Genomic DNA, 21,812 nt, shown 5'->3' on the forward strand with positions numbered 1-21,812 from the left:
AAAGTGTCTATAAAATGAACTTCAGCAGCATTTAAATAATGCCTAGCCGACAGTAGTGGTAGGAAGACAATGCCTAAAAAACTCTGAAAGCTTAAAGAATGGGAACTTTCATAAGGCTTTTATTTTCCTCCTTGCTTCACCTGTCACTTGGAAGCAGTCCATACAGGTGACCAGAGAACATGGAAGCCATAAATATTTGTATTCGCGGAACAAGCTGCATTTCAAATGATTGCACTGGTTTAGGACTGGGGTCCTACTTCCCACTGACGCCGTTGGGAAGTAAGACTGATTTAAATATTAAGCACCGCGCTGCTTTCTTAATGGAAGCCTTCCCGTTTTCTTACGCCTCTCGCTCGCTCGTCCTCTTTTTCTCTCTCGCATACAAACCCTACTGTATGGCAAAGCTCCTCGGTTGTAACTGCTTGGGCAAGACTAGAGGAAGTGACTAAACATGAAACAGCAAAAGTCGTCATCTCGGTTCTCACGGGGAGGACATAACAAGCAGCACCCGAACAATAATCCGTCCTCCCCCTCCTCCATCACCCCCACCATCAAGTGCCCGTGAACGAAAACGGTCTGCAGCTTCCCCTACGTCCCGAGTCTGTAAATACCGGCCCGTAGGTTGGCCTGAGACAACGTCGCTTCGCCTCAGCCCCACCTCCTCTCCTGCCTAGTGCCCCCCGTTCAAGTGCGCTGAGAGCTCCCTCCTTTGCGCTTCAGTGCTACCGGAGCAGCCGCTCCTTCTTCGCTTCGGCGCTTTTTGCACCGGGGTTTAAGCTCACAATCCACTAGCCACTACCTCAGCCTCTGGACGGTGGGTGATCCGACTCACAGCCACCCCCTTTCAGGCGCTTGCCATCAATTCTCCCCCGCCCCGTCCTTTTTGCCGACAGAACTAAAGCAATAGCGTGATTGCCCGCGCGGGCGCCAGACACCCCTGCGGGTACCTTTGTAGGGGAGGATCAACGCTGGAAAAGAGGCGGGACGAGGGAGCGCGGAGGAAGGGCAGAGCAGCTACCCACCACCCCACTTCTCCTCCCCCTCCTCCCCAAGGGAAACGCTCGTGGCAAAGTCAACGACCCGGAGCCCGCCGGGCCTCATCAAACGCCTCGGCCCGACCCACACACGTCATGGAAACAAGCACGTCAACTGAACCTGCCCAATAGGAAGGCGACAGGAAGGCGGGGAAAAAGGCACTCACCTCCCCTTCGGGCATCCTTCCCAGTCCCCGCCCATCTCTTATGCCCCCCCTTTCTCCCCCGTACCCATGAAGGCACCGCGTCTTCGAACCCCCTCCTCTTCCTCTAAACTGAGCGAGACCCTGTCACGTGACGGGGACCGGGCCGGTTCGGAGCCTCGCGGCTCCTGTTGTGTTTGGGGCGGGGGAGAGCGGCCGGGCACGGCGCGAGCGAGGAAGTAAGTGGCCAACCCTTGGGTGGAGGGCGAGGGGTGGATGGGAGAATGGTGGTGTGCCTTTACGGGGCTTGGGGCGGGACACGACGAAGCCGCCGGCTCCTTCCGTGGGATATTGGCCTGGAGAGGAAAGCGAGCAGAGCCCCTCGCACGCTTGCTTGCCTGCCGCCGACTAACGAGGGCGAGGTGCTGCCAGGGTGTTAGTGCCGAGGGCGGGGCGGGGAATCCAGCTCCCTCCTCTGCTGCCGCTTCTGCTGCTACCGTCTCCTTCCCCCCTCCCTGCTCGCGGGCGGGCGCGGCGGCTTGCGCGTTCCGTGCTGGGTTGGGGGACCTTGCACGGTAGGCGAGCGCAGGCACTGGTGCCGATGGCGGCAGCCGCGGTTCTTGTCGCGTGTGAACCTGGGCGGCGGTAAAGGAGCCTGAGGTAAGAGGCGAAGACTGTGGCCGAAAACGGGAGGGAGGGGGCGCTACGACTGGGCACCTCAAACTGGAGAGGCAGGTGTCGGGGCTCCGCTGAGTGGCACAGGCCGGGCAGGCTGGAGAATCGTCGAGCCGGAAGGAGGTGGGGTGATGAGACCTGGCCGGCGCGGTGGGGCCCACTTGCGCCCTCCTCTGCCGTCTTCCTCTCGGTGGGCGATGGTGGGACCACGCCGGCCGCCTCGGAGCGAAGCGCCGTGTGACCTTGAGGGCACCCCGAGCAAGGCTGGCAGCCAATTGCGGCCGCCCGACCCCGAATCTCCGCGCCACCTGGTTAGATCAAGAGCGAACGGTGCTCTCCTCTTGAGGTCCGAGAGCGAGCAGCTCGGTCCGCCGACGCGTTGCGCCTCTTGGAATATCCGCCGGACCCCCTTAGCACAAAGTGTCCGCGCCGCCGGGTTAGGAAGCCGATGCCTTACGGTCCCCAGTAGCTTCGGTTTTTATTATCCTTTTTGCGGGGAGTCAGCTGTTCAGCCTTGTCTCGCCGTGGGTGGAGGTGCTCGTTCTGAACTTGAGGCTGGATTTCTCTGCCTTCCTACCTGTAAGATCGTTGACTTTTGACAGTCAGGTGTATTGCTGAAAATGAAACGATTGATCGTATTCCTGCTTTTCCACCCAACACCCCGACTGGTTTGTCGGGGTATTGTTATTTATTAATGGTAAAGGAGATGTTTTTTTATTTTGAACCGTGATAGAAACATTTCAAGAGCATCCCTGAATGCAGCTTGAGCCGGTGAGGCTGGTCAAAACAGCCTTGGGTGGTGTAGACCTTGTCTAGTTTCTATGGCATGCCTGTAAGACCCTCTCTGGGAGCTAACCTATAAGTACTGCAGCTCATGAATTCATCCTCACTGGGGGGGCAGATGGAAAAGGAAAGGTTATTTGCTATACTCCAAGAAGTAAAGGCACTTGGAAGACTGGTGGCTGAGACTACCTCATGTATTCAACTGATATGTACTTTTAAGCCATGAGTATAAAAAGCCAAAAATAGAGGAGGAATGTGACATACTGAAAAGCATCATATATGAAAACTAACTGATGAAAGTTGGATTGTCTGACATATTGCTGCTATGAATTGTAACCACATCTATTGTAGAAAAGACCCAATTTCAGTAAGGCAAGGTAGGATGCACCAAGTTGAAATAAATACCTATTCCTCTGCCCTATGTATGTAGGTGTAATTCTAATGTTATAATAGCCATTTTTCTTTTGCTGGGCTCCCTGACCCCCCAGTAGATAAAGAAGCTGATGTGTTTGTTCTATAAATGATGTAAATATGTGAAAAGCACAAAGGTGTTTGGTGATTCAGAGACTAGTGAATTTTGCTTATTTAAATGCAAATAGATATTGTAAAGCATTCAAGCTTGAGATACCCATGTAGGAAAGGTACCAAAGAACAAGAATTGGGAAATCCTTATTTGAAATTTCACCTTTTCCATGAATCTACTTGGTAGCCTTAGGTATACCCTGTTGTAGCCTCAGCCTGCTCCATCACTTTCAGCCTTGAATATGGGAAAAATAATTATATATAAGAACTTTTACTAGGTTCAATATAAATGTAGAATATTGCTATGAATAGAACATGAAAAATATGTATATTTTAAGGGATGGGGTACGATGTGAAACAGCCAAAGCCAAATTCTTGGCAGTGAGTTCCAAATCAAGTATACTCTATTTTGTACCATAGAAACACAGACATACGCCTTTATGTTCCATAACCAAAATGGTAATTGTGTCTTGCTGTTTGGTAAAAGCAGTTGTTTTTAAAAAGGTTGAAAATGGTTTCTTTAATTAAATATTTGTAATAGAAAATCATGCATAACAACGAAGGGGAAGAAATAATATGCATAAAATACATTTCACTAGCTTACCGTTGGTATAGATTTTTAATTATATGCACACATTTTTGATTCCAGAAGCTTGTGCTGCTATCAAATCAATGATTGTTGCAGTAACAATAGAAATAATTTAGCTGTATTTGAGTTTAAACATAGTGTATTAAATTAAAGGTGAACAGAAGCTTCTTAATTAGGAATTGATCTGAACACTGCTATCTTGAATACCTTGATGCAGTAGCAAAGTGTTTTAAAGGAATAATATTGAAGATGGGGAAGCTATTGTGCAGTATTGGTTATTCTTTTCCTGATTATATAGGAGAGATATTCATAACTTCTAAAAGCACAGATGATGGAGAATAGTACTATGAAACAGGTGAATGGAATCTCAGTTGGTATGAAGGAGACTGAAATATTTCATGAAATCTGATGATTTTCTCTGATTAGCAAGAAACAATATGGAAATGTCAACATTTAAAATTTAGTTTGTAGATATAGCATGTTTATATACCTCTATCCATAAGGCTGAATTGTGTTTTTGGTCTTTAAAAGTTATCTCTAGATAATACTATATATTAAAAATGTGCTAAGTACATATTACTTTCTAGATTGTCCTCTGGTTTTTGACAGTGATACAGAGCAATTACGTATTTATGTTGTGGTTTATCTTCTAGGAGCCATCATTCACAAAAAGTAACTCCACAGGATTTATGTAAGTCATTGTATATTTTGGATATAAGAATTTCAGTTGTTCACGTGTGGCTGTTACAGTCTTCATGAAAGACAAAGTTCAGATCTTAAAGATGCTCCTGGATTCTTTGCTGTCTACAGGTGGTAGAAATATTCAGATTGGGAAACTATTAGTTTTTTAAATCTTGAAACAGTTTTGGTCAAGATTATTTGAAAGACTGCCTACAGATTTATGAAACCGCTAGTTTGAAGGACTGTTTGTTGGTCTGCCATTAAAAGTTTAAAAGGTTCATGGGGACCTGATACAGGATCTTCTTAATAGTGGACCCTGCTTTATATAACTCTGCTTCAGAAGATTGTTTTAACTGAGTACTTTTTTTTTTACTGTTTTAAAAAATAATGTATGTTATGAACTTGTTATGCTTCTGTAGAGACCCATATTTTATGTTAAAAATTATTGAACCCTTGTAAGTGTTCAATAAGTTTTAACATAAAACTTAAGTTAAATTGAAACTAATTGAAGAAATTTTAAAAAATGAAAAGTGGCTAAACAGCACATCAAATAATTAAAATATGAAGTTAGAATAACTAGAATCATTAGTTAGTTAATTCACTAGTTCCAGCAGTTTGATCTATACATTTTTGTGTTTGAGATGACCATTCATTTTGAGATATTTACCGATAAAAGAATAAAAACAGATCAGTTTACAATTAACTGAAATTTATTTAATATTTTATTTTTAAAAAATCATGCAAATCTATTCATTTTCTGAAAGATGTGTTTCCCGTTACAAGTGTTCAATTGCTAAAATTTTGGTGTGATGAGGTAGGGGAACTTGGTACATACAATATTTCATTTGAAGCTTGCATGAAGGAGGGCACCTGGAGACTGGCATGTCTTAGGAAACAAGCAGGATACAGAAACTGCAAAGCAAATCTTGAAATAGTGTATTAATTAAAGTATCATAGGCCCATTTGCGTATGTGCTGATATTGGGAGTATATTTTCACTTTATTTTTCATTTTTGTTTTAAGTTTTTTAGTTTAAATAAGTAAATTTTTTCTCACACTTTTCTATGTGAATATAAAATGGATTATTCTATGCATATTGTAAATTGTGGGCCAGATCCTTTCCAAAAATGTATAAGTTTCACTTGGTAAGCTGTTACACATTTTGTGCATTAGAATTAATGAAATGATATACTTGATGGTGTTAAAAATACCACTGAGGTTTTGGCAGTGCTAACAAATATTTAGTTCTTATTTGGCCTGTGTGTAATTTTGGGATTTTAGGAGCAAGTAGTGAGAACAATGGCTGCCAGGGGAGACTTTTTCACAGAGTGGTTGCCTTAGGGGTTTGGTCAGTCACATAACAAAAACTGAAGCTGAATTGTTGGTGGGGGTCAAACGAAGTATCCTTAGGAACATTGGTGTCCACAGGAGCCCTCACATTTGTTCAGCGACAAATACTCTTGTGGTATCTAGTTGTGCATGAAATGAGAAAATATTTGTTTCAGACCCAGAATAAGCTATCACATTCTGGAGATTCTGCTGAAATATTTTGCACCAGCCATAGTTTAGTAGAACTGAAACCCAGAACACTTTTTTTGTTCCTTGTTTTGTACAAAAAAGTGGGGGGGGGAGCTTGGGCAAGTAGGGCAAGGTTGGTGTATATTGCTTTTTCTCTCTGTTAGTTCCCAGCACAGAATATCCCACTGGCCCACACACCCCTCTGCCACCACTGATAATGTCCCAATGCAGCATATCCCATTGATGGCCTTCTTCCAATCTTCCCAGTTCCTCCCCTTAGCTGCCATTGCCCTGCAACTTTTCCCCCCACCTCACTTGGAGCCATATCTACCCAGAACAAAATAGTTCTATTCATTCTGTGCATGGACTAAAACACCCAAAACATGCATGTTTTGGCTTGGGAACAAAGCCTTCCGAAACCAGCTGTTCCATGCGTCCGACATTTTACATACTTATTTATATGACTGCCATGCATGTTAAAGAAATGCCATATTATTCTTGTGGTAATTGTACACAGATACGTGTGTGGTTTCTTGGGAACCATGAGCCTGCAAGTATTTTATTCAAGGCTTCACTATCAGATTTTTAACTGATATCTTTTGTATTACTCTCTGGCCTAGTCTTCCATGATGCTATGCAATATAATACTATATCAGAAAAAACATGAACACTGAGAAGAAATGCAGAAGCTTAGAGTTGCAAATGTTCAGAAGTGGTAGCACTTTCCCACTTTTTCCTGCACTTGCTTGCTAGTTAACATTTATTTATTATTAGAGAAATGAACAATAACTTTAGCCTTAACTGTTTTGTCCATCTTTGTGCACCTTCCCTTCCTCTTTTTGCTGTTCATGCTATAGTTGTAGTTTTAATTAGGCACATGTTAGTGGCTCATCTTTTTAAATCCAAGAGTATACAAAAGGTCTTCACAGTGAAATACATCTATCATTCAGCACTTCCTGCTTAAGTATTTTTAATAAGTAGGTAAATGGCAAATTATAGGGCTATAGTAGTTGATTTGGTGTGATATTAGGTTAATTTCTGTTGAACTGTTTCTGACTTAGACAAATAGGGTAGCAAAATACCCATTCTTGGAAAGCATATGTCATCTTGCTTTCTGCAGTTTTTAAAAAATTATTCTTTGTTTTCTGTTGTTTTTGTGTCATGTTTCTATGTAGGGACTGATGTGGTTAGCATTATCATTGGTAAGATTGTTTTGATGGGTTTTAACCTCTCTGTGGCTGTTGTAACTTTTATTTATGTAGCCTATAGGCCACCAAGATTTGTTTTATTGCAGTGGGGTTGAATTATGATAAATAAATAATATGTCATTTGTCTTCAGTTATAATATAAAATACTTGATGCATCAGAGTCAATTAGACAACTAAAATCATTAACAGCCCTAATTGCAGGCTTAATAATTGATATGAATCCATTCTAACACTTTCTTGGCACATATAACATGTCTCTCTTTGTTGAATGCCTATCAAAAGTCTCTCTGTACTCCCCATTAACCTTCTTTGTCTGTCTTGTTTATATTTACGCATCACACCAACCCTAGTTTGTTTAACCATATTATATTAAATTGACTGCAATTGGTTGAATTCACAGAACATACTAAGTCAAAATCAAGGAAGCCATTGTTTACTAATGGGTGAATGCAACTATTGTATTAGGAATTATATTTACTTACCTAGTAGAGATTCCTCTTTCCATGAGGATTTTACCCTTACTTTCCTTTGCATTCTGTACTATACTTTTTTTGCTTCTGAGCAAGATTGCCTGTACCATTTTCCCCTCTTGTCCCCTTCATAGGTATTTCTGTGTGCTTGCATCTGTTAAACCTCTGTTTCTTTCCACTCAGTATATATTCTCATTTCAGAATCCCAAGTGATCCCTCTTTCATTTCTTACTGCCATATATCTTCGTATTTGTATATTTCTACTCCTTTATTCTGTTCTTATTTCTGCGGCCCATTTCTGAACATATAGGAACCCCTAGTTTATTTTACAGTACTTCTTAGCTTATTGTTTTGTAGGAACAAGGCCTTTTTCTTTCCATTCCAAACATTATCACTCAACTTCCAGAACTCAATAACACACATAGCAAAGCTTTTTCTCTTCTAGCAGTTTACTCAGTGAGGGAACCCTGTGTCCTCAATTGGGCTGTCTCTATGAAATAGGGACTTAGAAAAAAGTAGAAAGAGATTGGTAGTAGTAGTAGTACCTAACATAACTGGATTATTTTAACAGGGCTGTGCAGTCTGGTTTACAAATAAAAGTGTAAACAATAGTTTTGGAATCACCATTCCCTGGGGCCATAATTTGCTTTGACACCTTTGTGTGTGTGCGCCTTCAGTTCAGTTTTGACTCCTGGTGATTGCTTAGATAAGGCCTTGCAGTTTTCTTGGCATAATTTTTGGAAATGCTTTGCCATTACTTTTTTCCTAGGACTGAGAGAAAGTGACTGTTCCAAAGTTAGCTATCCGGCTTTATGGCTAGAACTTAGTCTTCTAGTTTCTAGCCATTGCTTTTAACCACTATGCCAATCTGGTTGTCTTAGATACCTTATTGATTATTGATTTAAAATGTTTATATCCTACTTTTGAACTATATGAAATATAAAGACCCCCAGAATAATGGAAATAGGCTCACCAAATAATGGTAAAGCAATGCTTGCATTTAGGTTTACAGTCTAAAAAGACAGGATGCAAAAAGAAAGAGATTGAAAAGGAGAAGGAAGAGAATAGTCATTAGCTCTTAATGTTTCATGGTTCTTATAATGGCCAATTGTGATGCAAATAGGCTGCTTAGAATGTCCCTAATGATGCTGGCTGGCAGTTTCAGAGCACATGGCTCTTTGGTTCATCTTCATAGTACAATTAGTTTCGGTTTCCCTTGTGAGTTGAATCTTAGTGATAACAGCAGCACTGAATTGCTTAGTGCCTGAACATGCATATATAGACAGCATGCATGTTTTGTTTTGAAACACCAGAATGAAAGAATGGTAGACTTCATTGTTTCTTGCTAACTGTCCTGTGTGCCATAATTTGCATTACTTTATGTGTATGTAATTTAGATATGTCATTGGGGTATAGATGCTTACTTAAAATAAAATGAACTTTATTAAAAGCATGCCTGATGTTAAATATTTTCATTTAGAATTATATAATATTTTCCTTTAGAATTAGACAAATTAAGTAGTAGAAAACTACTACCAATCTCCTTCTACTTTTTTTCTAAGTCTATTTCATAGAGACAGCCCAACTGAGGACACAGGGTTCCCTTACTGAGTAAACTGCTGGAAGAGAAAAATAGATATAGAGGTTGACCTGTTTTTCTGAGGTAGCTCAAGTACTTATATGGTACACAATATATTGCATTACTTATGAAGTAAGTACAAAAGCTGGTGTTGATTCAGAGCACAGCAGTAAAGATGACTGTGAGTGCACTCTATAACTGCATATTAAGTAGGCATTCTTGCAAGAGATATGACTGTGTCCTTTTTTTAATCCTCCACTCTAAGGACTCAGTTGATTTAGCTTCCAAGTTTAGTGCAACCTAGATTTCTAACCAAATTGGCTGTAGCGGGTAGTTGGGAAAGGCTATTCATGGCTTCGAAAAGTAGGACTGACTTATGAGAGTCCGAGATCTAAGATAACAGGAAGAACCTCAAGGACTAAGCTTTAAGATAAACATTTTTTGTGACCTTGACAGACAAGTTGATCTCTCTCTCTCTCTCTTCCTCTTCTGATAGCTTTTCAGATAAACAATGAAGCTAGAAAACTGACGTATCTGCAGTCAACCCATTGTTCAACGCAGTAAGCTTCTGAGTCTAAGGGAACAAGCGGATTCATTTGAATCTAAGGCTGTTATCCTGAAGAGGCAAAGGGACTGGTAAGTAAGGCCTTCAGAATAGGATGATAATGAGAAAAAAAAATTCTTAGAAGGAATTTATTCCTTTGGAACAAACTGTTAATATCTTGTATCAATGATAGAGGCAGAACAGCAGTTCAGTCTTCAGAGAACATGCTGAATTTGGGATTGGATATATAGACCACTTGATTGCCTGTTGTATGAACATTTTAAATGTCAAATATCACTTACAAAAATTGTAAATAGTGTTGTAATAGCTCTCATTGGCAGTGATGTGGGGAAATGAACTCAGTCAAGTCAAATTTAGGTTTGTCAGAAGTGTCAGCTTTTTATAAACTCACTACCATTTCTATGTGTACGGACAGTAGATAAGTAAAGCTGAACAATTTCACTGTATGGTTATTACAATTATACAGGAGGGAATTAAATATTGTAGGTGCTAGAACATTATTTTAGAACACACTAGGCTTGTGCAAAAGGACCATCTGCCACATAAACAAGAATAAAACCAGACTACTATTTTTCTTAAGAACAGGAAAATAATTGGGCATTTTTTCAACTAAATCCTGAAGGTCAGCTAACAGAAACTAGAAATGTCTCTCTACATGAGAGTGAAAATGTTTTCATCTTCATCTAGAGATCTTCCAGATAGGGACAAGATAGAATTAAGTTTTAAACATATACTAAAACATGGTTGCCTCATGTTAAAGAGGTAAGAGTTCACAAGAGTAAATGCCCACGTTAGGGATGTTTGGAGAGGAACACCATATATATTTTTTCTTATGCTCATGTTAGAAGCTTCTGAACTCAATTGGAGAATTGTAGTGCTCATGTCTGAAGAAGAAAATAAATATAGCAGGAATAGTGCATATCTGGTAAATGAAGAAAGCTAGTTAAATATAGTTCTTGCTTGATAAAAATATTGTAAAGACAGAAAAGGGTATATTGAAGTTGGTAGCACATGTATGTCAAAAGCAGCGTGGCTCTTAAGCCTGTGCAAAATAAACATGATCTGTGTCTAGGTTTGAAGTGAAGCATTGAAGTTATGCTCTCTATCTTATTAAGCTTCAAGGTGGGTCAATCCACTGGCTACTTTACCTCAAGGGAAGTGGCTTCTGCACAAATGCAGAAGACTGCAAAAAGGCCACCAAAGAAGTGGGCAAAATGCTATGGCTGCTCCAACTAGGAAGTAAATTACATACCATTTAAAGGGTTTGCTTTGATAGAGTGATTCAGTTGAATCACTTTCACTTAGGTACTTCATCAAGGAGTATAAATGCTCCTGAAGCTTTGCCTAGCCCAGCCCTAACAGCATTAAACTGGATGCCTCAAATGAAGAAGACAACTCTGTAGAATCTGGGATATGCTATTTGCCTCCTTGAGAATTTTGAGTAAATTGCTATGGTGACCTTGCATTTGAGAATGAAACTGTATCATCCAAAGGCATTATTTTTGATATCCTAAATCCATGGTTCCCAGGTTTCACATCCCTCTATCAAAGTATTTGTATCGCACCCTAATAGACCTGATTTTTCTGAGAACATTCCTTTGTTTATAGGAATTCTATTATTTATCAGTTATGGCAAGATACAAGGATATAAAATTGCAATACTATTTACAATAAATTTTATTGCTATGATTTTAAAACATAATTTCAGTAGTAGTTGAAAGAAAATGCTAAAAGGCAAAGCTGAGAAGCAGTTGACTGATATGTAATAGTAGTTTTATGAGATATTTTCTGCTTTGCGAGAAATAAATAGATAAGGAAAACAATAGAAGCTGAGGAAGAATGCTTCTTTTAGTTGCTGGCAAAATAGCAAAAGGGTGAAAAGATGTATGGGAAGTCAGCTGTTGCAGTCAGAAAAGAATTGAGAGCAAGGAAAAGGCAAGCTACTGCTTGTCTGGGTCACCCATTGCCCCTTTCCTCCGCTTTGCATCAAGAAACAAGTAAAGTGAGATAAGAAACTATGCAGGAAAAGCTTCCCTTGCCTTTTGCAGCTGCTTGCAAAGTAATTTTTGAAGCAGCTCAGACAAAAGAGTACACAGAAACAATGGAAACTTTGACATCTCAGAATGGAATAGTTGTAAGTTTGTCCCGCGTTGTTGACTGAACGCATGTCCTATTACTGGCTGGTTGAAAAACGCTGTTCTGAAAGACTTGCTTTAGAATTGTGCCCATGAAGCCAACAACAGGAGCAGTGATCCTGGAGACTTAGTCCTCAGTCATGCTCTGGATTTACTGCCAGATATAAGTGCTTTTGAATAGGTTGGAAACGGTGATCACAATGGTATGAAATATTAAATGTCCTTCAGTTGCTGCAAAAATACAATTCTCAATATTGTTCACAGTTGCCTCTATGTAATAAAAGAAGTTGAAAGGAAAAGATATATATGCTTCATGTTTGGAAAAATACTACCAATGCTAGAGATTGGCAGCCTATGGGCATCATCGCACAATTTTTCAGGTGGGCCAGAAACAGCAAAGCGTACTAAAGTAGCTTATTATTCTTTGAATTTTGTGAAGACCTTTGCTTGTTACTTTTGCATTCAACTTATTTGTGATTTTATTTATCATGTTTATTGCATTTGTAGCAATGCATGAACTGGTGTATGAACATGATGGAGGCAAAGATGGTTTGCAAGGATAAAAAGCTATGGAGAAGTGTAGTGAATAGTATTGGTATAAACTACCTTTTGAGTTCCTTCTCTTCCCCCCACCCCTGCCTTATTTCTTATCTCCTGCTTGAAATGAATTTTTCTCACTACTACTTTTTCTGTGCTTTACAAAATGTTACTGTGGCCAGAACCATGCTTATACACCCAAAAAGCATAGCATGATTGGCATGTGTGTATATTTGTTGCACAGGTAGTCTTAAACCTATAACTATTCGGTCAATGACCGTTCCAAGTTACAATGGTGCTGAACGAATGGTTCCAGTACCCCTACGGTCATGTAATCGCAATCTGGGTGCTTGGTAACCTGTTCGCATTTACAACCAGTTGCCAAGTGCCCTGTGATCATGTGATTGCCATTTGCAAACTTCCCTGCTGGCTTCCCCAGTCACAAGTCGCTGGGGTAAGTCCCTCACACACTTCGCCACTGACTTTGGTTGTGGGAAGCTGGCAGGAAGTTGCCTCCCCTAATGATGGTGGGATTCAGTTAATGACGGCAACTGGGACTGCAGGGATTGCAATCACTAAGCAATGTGGTCGCGCTTTATGACCACATGGCTTAATGACAGAAATTCTGGTCCCAGTTGCCCTCATAAGTCAAGGACTACTTGTATTTTTAATAAACTTGTGGTCTCATGTTATATTTTCAATTTCTCTGGGTGATAACATGTATATTAGAAGGCCCAGATACAAATTTTGTTTTGAATAGAAGGGTAATAAAAATTGCTTATAGTTATTACAGATAGCAAGTACTATGTTCAAATTGGCTTCTGTCAGCATTGGTTATTTTGATAATGCTCATTGCATGTGGTGAATCATTGCCTCAATGTATTTAATCATGAATTTCTTTTTTCCCCTGAAGAAATATACATAAAGAGCCAATTTGGTGTAGCAGTTAAGGCATCAGGCTATAAACTGGGAGACTGTGAGTTCTAGTCCTGCCTTAGACACAAAGGCAGCTGGGTGACCATGGGCCAGTCCCTCTCTCTCAGCCCTAGGAAGCAGGCAATGGCAAACCACTTCTGAAAAACCTTGTCAAGAAATCTGCAGGGATTTGTTCAGTCAGTCTCCAAGATTCGGACACAATTGGAGTAAAAAAAAATACACATAAAATAATACAGAAATGTTCTAATGTCAAATAAGTTGGTTTTGACAATCTCAAATGTGTGATTAAAGAAATCTTACTCAACTGCAAATTTTTCAGATTAAATTGCATAAATTTGGATGTGAAGAAAAATAAGTTTATTTTTAGATGACATGCGTGAATGTTAGTTATCCTATTAAGAGATGTTTTCCAGTTCCTCTTGCAAATGAAGGAATGATTGCTGTCAACTTTTTTTTTAATTGTATTTGTAATTTTTATAAATGCCAATTTTTCAGTGATTATGCTTGGATAAACAATATAGGTTTAATCTATGGTATTTATCAGAATATGTTATCTCTTACTAGACAACTGAATTAGTATGGTAGTCATAGTATAACAGATCTGCTTAGAGTTTAATATTTGCTTGAGACAGTAGGGTAATTAAAATGTATTTTTCCAATTAAAAAAGACAGCTCAATACAGATAGTCCTTGTTTAGCTACCGCTATTGGGAACAGCAACTGTCATGAGTACTGATGGTGAACAGGAGGGGGCCACTATCCAGGGGCAAAAACCCATGCATAGTTTAGAGGCTTTGAGCTGTCATTCAAAGAGACACAGAACAGACCCGCCTTGACTTTTGGGGGTTTATCTGTCTGGGTTTTCCCACGCTTCTTCAGTTTGGTAGGATTTTCTGTCTACTGTAGCAGTAATAAACACTAGAGACTTCTTCCTCGTCTCGGCGTGGTTCTTGCTTAGTCAGGACAGCAACTTGTTCATTAAGGAAAGCGATCACTAAGTGAAACCACAACTGTGCTTATGATCTTATTTCAGCTTTCCTTTGCTTTACAGACGTGCAAAGGTTGTAAATGTGAGAATTGATTGCAAAGTTTTTAATCACCATCGTAACTGCAAACCGTGGCTAAATGAGTCAGTCGCTAAATGAGGACTACTTGTATTTGAAGAGTATACTTTGAGTTGATGATTGTAGTTTGGCTTTGGCCAATTATCAAGACAGGCATGTTTAAGAGCGCAATTTTTACTGCTTCAATTCATCTTTTGAAAAATTTGCTCTCCTTCATTTGGAACAATCCAAAACTAGTTTGAGATAATAGCTTACCTATCTAGTAAGCAGATAAAACTCTCTGCATTTGAAACACTAATTGTGAGACACTTAAATCTGAAATTCCCTTTTTAAAAGTAGCAGTCCCTTAATCATGGCCTTGCAGTAACATAATTTGAACATGTACAGCATGAATGGACATTAAGCAAGTTGCATGAACTTCCAAGACCACAATTTTTGGTTATACCGAGCTGGTGTCAAAAAAAGTTGATGGCAGTATAGCCTATTTTCACTGGTGCCATGTTTAGCTTCTATTTTAAATAAATAAATTACCCTTAAAATTGCCCACAATTTCTGCTCTGACCATCTATCACTATATCATTGGGATACATTTTCTTCCTGCACAGGCCTTGGAAGCCAAAGTATTTTTTGACAAATGCACTTCAAACCAAAAAAGTTACATCCTTTTGTTTAGAATGACTTTAAACAGTGTTTGTTTTTTTACAGGTTGCCATGGTGAGGGTTAGCATTCTTTAAAGAGTCTTCCAAAAACTTGTTGGGCAATGGAGGGATAGAAAGTGCCATGCTGGTATTCAGCATGAGGTTACATATCTGGTAGAATTTGGCTATATCATGTTGTCAAAAACTTTGACTCTTTAAAATCTTGCAAATTTGACATTTAAAAAAGACTTGTAGCAGAAAAACTGACAAGTTTTTTTGAAGAACAGGAAGTGGCAACCAGCTGAATGAAATACAGTACAATTGATAAGGTGTGAGGAAATTGTTATCAAGTTCCCATTTATACCTTCTGTTTCTGATATTAAGGTTGGGAGTTCTGCTGCTTTGTAACTTAAACATCACATACATACTTGAAAGAAAAGTCAACAGGTTTTGAGGTTCACAAAAATACTAAGAATTAGGACTGTGCGAAGCATTTGAAATAAGTACTTTGCAAAATTGGGGGGCATGAATGAAGCATCTCTCTTTGAATAAAGTAGTCACATCTTGTGTAAGACTCACACAGCTGTTCCAGAAGCTGCTGTTTACCCCTTAAGCACTATATGGGAGAAAAACTAAACAGTGCAGTGTAGACAGAGCATACATGATGGTTACGTAATGCTGGCTAATGGTAGGACAAATAGAAAATTAGGGCATGAACTTACCAAATTCGAGTATTATGAAGGTGAGCTAGAATTAGAATAGGAGAATACTACACCTCAGCATTTTTGCTACAGATTCTACTTTTACCATTTCAATACCTTTTTTTAATATTAATGCTGGTATTTACGATCTGGGATATATGTTAATTATAAATGAAAATGCAAACCTGAAAGCTTTCTTTAGTACATGCACCATATTAGCAGCAGATTAATCATATACTGTATTAGTAACTGACAATTGAGTGCATAGCTACTTCAAAAATCACACTCAAAGAATTTTCATCAATAGTTTCTCCTCAAACTGAAGAAAGGTATCAATTGGCATTCTACAAGGTTCAATCCTAAATCCCATATTCTTCAACATTTTTATCAGTAACTTGGTTGGGGAGATGCTGGGAATACTTGATAATGACACAGATTTGGCTTGGGACAGCTAATACAGTGAAAATTCAAAACTATCTTAATAGATTAGATAGGTTAGATAAAAATAATAGAATTTTGCAATTTAATAGACAATTGCAAAGTTTTGCCCTTATGACCCAGGTCAAATGCACAGGCATATAATGGCTGATACTTAACTTGATAATACCACTTGTGAAAAACATTCTGGAATACTAGAGGGTTACGAATAGAATATATGAGTCAGTAGTATGATCGGCAGATGAATTTTTATATTGCTTCAACAGAAGAAGAGTTTCCAAATTACAGGAAGTAATAGTTCTATTTTATTTGGTGTTTGGTCAGACTACCATCTTGAGTATTGTGTCAAGTTCTGGGTATTGCACCACACTGAAGATTCAGATGAACTGGAACAGGTTTATAGAAGGTTACTGAGAATTATCAGGAACTTTCAAGTCCTTAGAAGAAAGTTTGAATGAACTTGAACCTTAAAAAATGGGGGGAAAAAGGCTGAGGTAGGGTATTATGGCACTCTTCAAGTAGCTGAAAGGATAGCATGCATAATAAGGTATGCTCCAAGTGGAGGATACAATACAACAAACTTAAGTTATAGAAAGGCAGGTTGATAATGAAAACAATTAGCCAGAAAAGTAGTAAGGTCTCCCTCTCCAGGTAGCAGAGGCTAGACAGTCACATTGCCAAGAGCACTTTGAGTCACCCAAGGTTGTCTGTATGGCTCATCTGTCCAGGTTATACTGTAGAGTGGTGCATAAAGAAAGCAGCACAAAATCCACCTTCTTTTCAACTTATATTGCAGATTTGGCATTTGTGCATCCATCATTATATATTCATCGTGGCAGTCCATATACCAACTCAGCTATACAAGAGCAGCTACTCATGAATGAAACCAGCATTAGTCAGCAGTGGTTCTCCTCAAATCCCATTGGAGCAGTACCAAGATGACAAGAGTCAGAAAAAGATTAATCTTTTCTGCAGGAATGGGCTAACATTCCTGCTCCCCCTCCCCCAAATCTCTTGATGTTTTTATTTCTTCTTGGTCCAGATCCCTATTTAAATGTTTTTATTCATTTCCCTGCTGATTAGAGTCCTGGTGAAGATAAATAAGGATTCAAGAGACACTATTGTCATCACATCTTGGTGGCCTCTGTAGCTGCAGTTCTCTGTAGCTGTTGCTCTATCCTGGCTGTACTCTGCCTTTTGAGCTGACTGTATCATTTCTCCATCAGGGACAAGTCTTCAATCCAAACCTTGATTCCCTCTGTCTTATGACTTGGATTATTTGATTCCAAAGTCTCTCTGAACAGAGTGCAGCAGTTATACTGACTTCTCAGAAGCCTTCCACAAGGGATTTCTGTGTAACTAAATGGAAATCCTTTGATGATCTCCTGGAAACAGCAGTTAAAAAAAATGTTTTGATGATCTTCTGGAAACAGCAATTTAATTCCATCTCATGGAAGATAACCTTTTGATAGCTGTGATGTAAGTTTGTTGACTTCAAGACATCTGTGTCTTACAAAGAGATCCTTGTTTTCCACAAGGACAGAGTGTCCCTTTACCCAAATATTTCCTTTCAGAATCAATATTGACCTTTCATTAATTGCCTACCCTTTTTCCCAGCCTCAAAGCACTATTGGAACATTGTTTCATGCTTCATTCTTTGGGTGTTCATAATACTTTTACTTGTTACCAGGATCATGAAGTAGTGTTTTGCAGAAACAAATGGTTATCTTCCAAGGTCTATCTAAAGTTGTACCCTTTCCCATTAGTATTTATTCATATATATGGTGCTGGTCATCAAAATTTTGCCATGAGCTGGCCAGTTATTCCTCATCCAGATTATACTCCCGCTACATGATTGACAGCAATATTGGTAGCCTTATTCCAGAATATTTCCCTGTGGAGTTATACATGATATCAGTGTGCGCTGAGTCTTCCACCTTCATCCATATATACAACTTTCGTTCCCAGAGATAGCAACCTTTGGAAGGACTGTCATTCTTTGGTCACTTTATGGTAATCAGATTCGTTTCCATTTTAACAGTTTGCTATGCATCCATGTGTGTGACTCACAGAGAGGACAATAAGGAAGAATACATACTGATCTTTAACTGAGAGCCACTGTGGTATAATGATTACGATATTGAATTAACACTGAGAAAACTCAGATTAAAATCCATACTCACCCATGGAAGCTCACTGGGTAAAATGAAATATCTTTATTATTTATTTGTTTGTTTATCAAATTTTGCCACCACCCATCTCCCCCCACAACATTATGGTCTTTGACCAGCACTACAAATGGGGGTGGGGTAGAAGGGCACCAGATTTGCTACAGAAAACCCACCACCAACCCCCCTCCCCCCCGGTCATAAAAACAGAACAACACATCTGTTCCAAAGCCTTGTGCAGTTGTGTAGCTCGGTAAAGGTATTTTGAAACCTGGAATGTAAGTGAAGAGTTAACATCTCTTAAAAAATAATAACTCTCAAATTTGGAAATAATTGGGGAAAGCAAATGTGTCTCGGGATATCATAGAAGGGAAACCATAGGAAGACATGGGCAAGAGTTTCTGTCTCACTAAGGTCACAAGGACAAGTCTCTGAGGATAAGAAGTATCATGAAATCTACCACCAACGGTGCAGAAGGAATAAAACAGGCTCTAGAAAAAGCCCTGCTCTACTTACTCAGGGTTAAATTGTGTAAATACCCTGAAGTGGAGAGCTTGTGGCAGTTTAACATTCGGAAATAAAATTCAGGAACACTGACAGGATCATTCTGACGATCAATGTCCCTAATTCATTCCTCTACCATTGATTTGGCTTCCACAATGGCTAATTGCCCTATATATTCAGAAGAAAGCCTGAGACTACATAATTCCTCCATATAATGATATTGGTAACTGTGAACAGCAGGTGACTTGAGCCAGTTACTCTCAGCCCAATCTGCTCACAGAATTACTGTTTTGGTGGGAGAAAGTAGTGCTAGTTATGCTGACGTGACCTCCTGGAGGAAAGGAAATAATAGAAATTACTTTTTCATATGCTACCCTATAATGCAAACATTTTTCCCAATATCTTAAAAAATTAAAATGTGTGTTATGTTTCTGTTAAGCTAAACAATTAAGACAGCCACTGAGCAGAAATATGATTGGTGAAAGTTTGGTAGAATACAGCCATTAGTATTTTACATTAAGTTCTTGAATTTTTAGTAACCAGAAATAATATGAAAGAGTACTGGAAATTAAAGAAATTATTAGAAACTGGAGTACTTGTTTGTTTAATTTGTGTACTTCCTTCATCTACAGGGACTCCCAGTTGTTAACAGTACTAGAATTACAGTATATACATAACATAATTAAAGCATCAGTGGTAAACAAAAATAAACATTAAATTGATAATGCAGAAACAATAGCTAAAAAGAGTCCCCTTGGGGGAGATGGGCGGTGATAGAAATTTGAGAAATAAATAAAAAGCACAGATAGTATTCCTCCACAAGACCGCTGTTTTTTTTTCCAGAAATCTATCAGTGAGGGAGTTAATTTAACTTCTGTTGATACCTGCCTTGGAAATACTGAAACTGTGAAACAAGCCACTTTTCGGTTTTTAAGTTTTGGGCTCTTAAACAGAAGAATCTGCACATGTTGGCTGGCTTTTAAAGGCCATATTTAAAAAATGGAAACTTCAAGTCTTCCTCCCATTTTTGCTAAGATGGAAAGCATCTGCTGTTATAATTGTAGGCTTGAAAGTAGCACAAAAATACCTAGGCAATAACATCCAACACCACTTTTACTGTACTTGACTAAGGGGAGGGGTTACTTTTTGGCTCTACCAAACAGTTATTGGCTCGCATTCCAGTTTTAGAGCTGTGAGGGGATGGATAATCAAACAACTGATAAAGCATCATCCATGTCTCCACCATTTAAATTGGGATGAAAGCTGGCTACCCATCATATCTAATACACTTCTATATTTAATATGAACTGATGTGTTGATTCCAATTTAAGCATGTTAATCTTGGGATCTTCAGAGAATATCCATAGGATTTGTTTCATGAAGCATAAACATGAAGCAGAGATAAATTTGGTATTTTGAACAATATAAAAATCTGAGTATGGGTTTTATAGTATAGTAAGACATAATCTTACTATACTATAAATATAGTAATTATAGTAAGACATAATCTTACATAATTTCATATCCACGAAAGTTCTTCAGTATCAGTAAATGAAAAATCATCTCCTGAGGACAGCTTGTAATCACCCTGTTTTTAGTGATGAGGTAAGTGTAAGAGAAAACCATTCTGTTAATGGCAGGACATGTAAGAATGTAGTGGAAAAAAGGCTCCATTAACACACATCCGTCTTATATCTGAAATGTCTTTTTTGTAGAAGTAGCAGTTGTATAAGCTTAAAGAGAAATGGCAATTCATTTTGTTCTATCAACTATATATTTTAGATTCTTGGTCAGACAATACAGTTTATCTGTGGCATTCTTATGAGATCAAACTTGTTAAGTAAGACCATCTTCATCTAGAAGCCTTTGGTTAAAATACAATTATAAAGTTTAGTATATTCTGTGTGGTAGGATAAGCTGAGCTGGTAAATCAGATATCAGGTTATAGGAAATAATCGTATAGCAGAATTCTTAAGGTAGTGTTTGGAAGATTAGGAGATCTAAGAGTAGTTTTACACATTATGTTATGAGCATTATCCTTCTGACCCAGCGCTTGCTAGTTTTGAGCAATAACCTGATGATACAGGGTGGTTCACAAGAAAGCATCAAAATTAAGTTGACCAAAATGGTATATAGTATTCCACAATAGTTGTACCATAGATAAGGAATTTATCAGTGTTTGAATTTTTGCTTTCAGCCCCTTTCCTAATGATTCCTAGCATAGGATTTGCTTTTTCCACAGCTGCTGCACATTGGGTTGGCAGTTAATTGAGCTATCTGTTATGACTCACACATCTCTTTCCTGGTTAATTACAGGCAGCCCAGACCCCATCAGTGTATTTACCAAGTTAAGGGTTGCTTTTGTTTTTCTTTTTCCTCTAGTATGAATCCCCTAAACATATTTGCATTGTATGCCACTAGGTTGACCATTCACCCAGTTTTAAACAAATCATTCTGGAGCTTTTCACAATCACTTGGTTTTTATGACACTGAATTGTTCAGTATCTGCAAATTTGGCTCATTGCTCCCTCTCCACTCACACTCCCATGTCAAGATGATATATAAACAAAACACAGATTTTTGAGGGACTCCACTTCCTTCTCAACTCTATTTTCTGTTTTTTAAACAATTAGCAAGTCATAAAAAGGGAAGTCTTCTTATCCCATGACTACTAAGCTTACGTAAGAGTCTTTGATGAGGAACTTGATCAAAATCTTTTTGAAAATCCAAGTATACTTTATCAGCAGAATCATCTCCATACATGTGCTTGTTGATACTCCAAAAACTAAAAAGGTAAGGTAGGATTTATCCATACTGATTTTCCTTAAGCAAGGCTTGTTCCTCTATGTGCCTCGTTATGTTTTCTTCAATTCATTCATTCATTTATTCAATTAATTAAGTTGAGAATTTATAATGTCTTGTTAT

General features: G+C 38.8%; 1 protein-coding gene across 3 annotated transcripts in view; it reads left to right on the plus strand.

Moving 5' to 3' along the window:
• The first annotated feature begins 1,274 nt into the window (after positions 1 to 1,274).
• Positions 1,275 to 21,812, plus strand: part of ATP2B1 (ATPase plasma membrane Ca2+ transporting 1) — a 78,963-nt gene continuing 58,425 nt past the window's right edge. The window contains exons 1-2 of one of the 3 annotated variants that reach the window (XM_063308943.1): positions 1,275 to 1,416; positions 9,698 to 9,837. The gene's annotated coding sequence lies outside the window, so the exon portion shown is untranslated. Of the gene's footprint in view, positions 1,417 to 1,721; positions 1,838 to 9,697; positions 9,838 to 21,812 lie in introns of those variants that run through there. The other 2 variants (XM_063308941.1, XM_063308942.1) reach the window with 2 other exon arrangements.

The sequence above is a fragment of the Candoia aspera genome, chromosome 7 (genome assembly GCF_035149785.1).
Source record: "Candoia aspera isolate rCanAsp1 chromosome 7, rCanAsp1.hap2, whole genome shotgun sequence".
NCBI lineage: Eukaryota > Metazoa > Chordata > Lepidosauria > Squamata > Boidae > Candoia > Candoia aspera.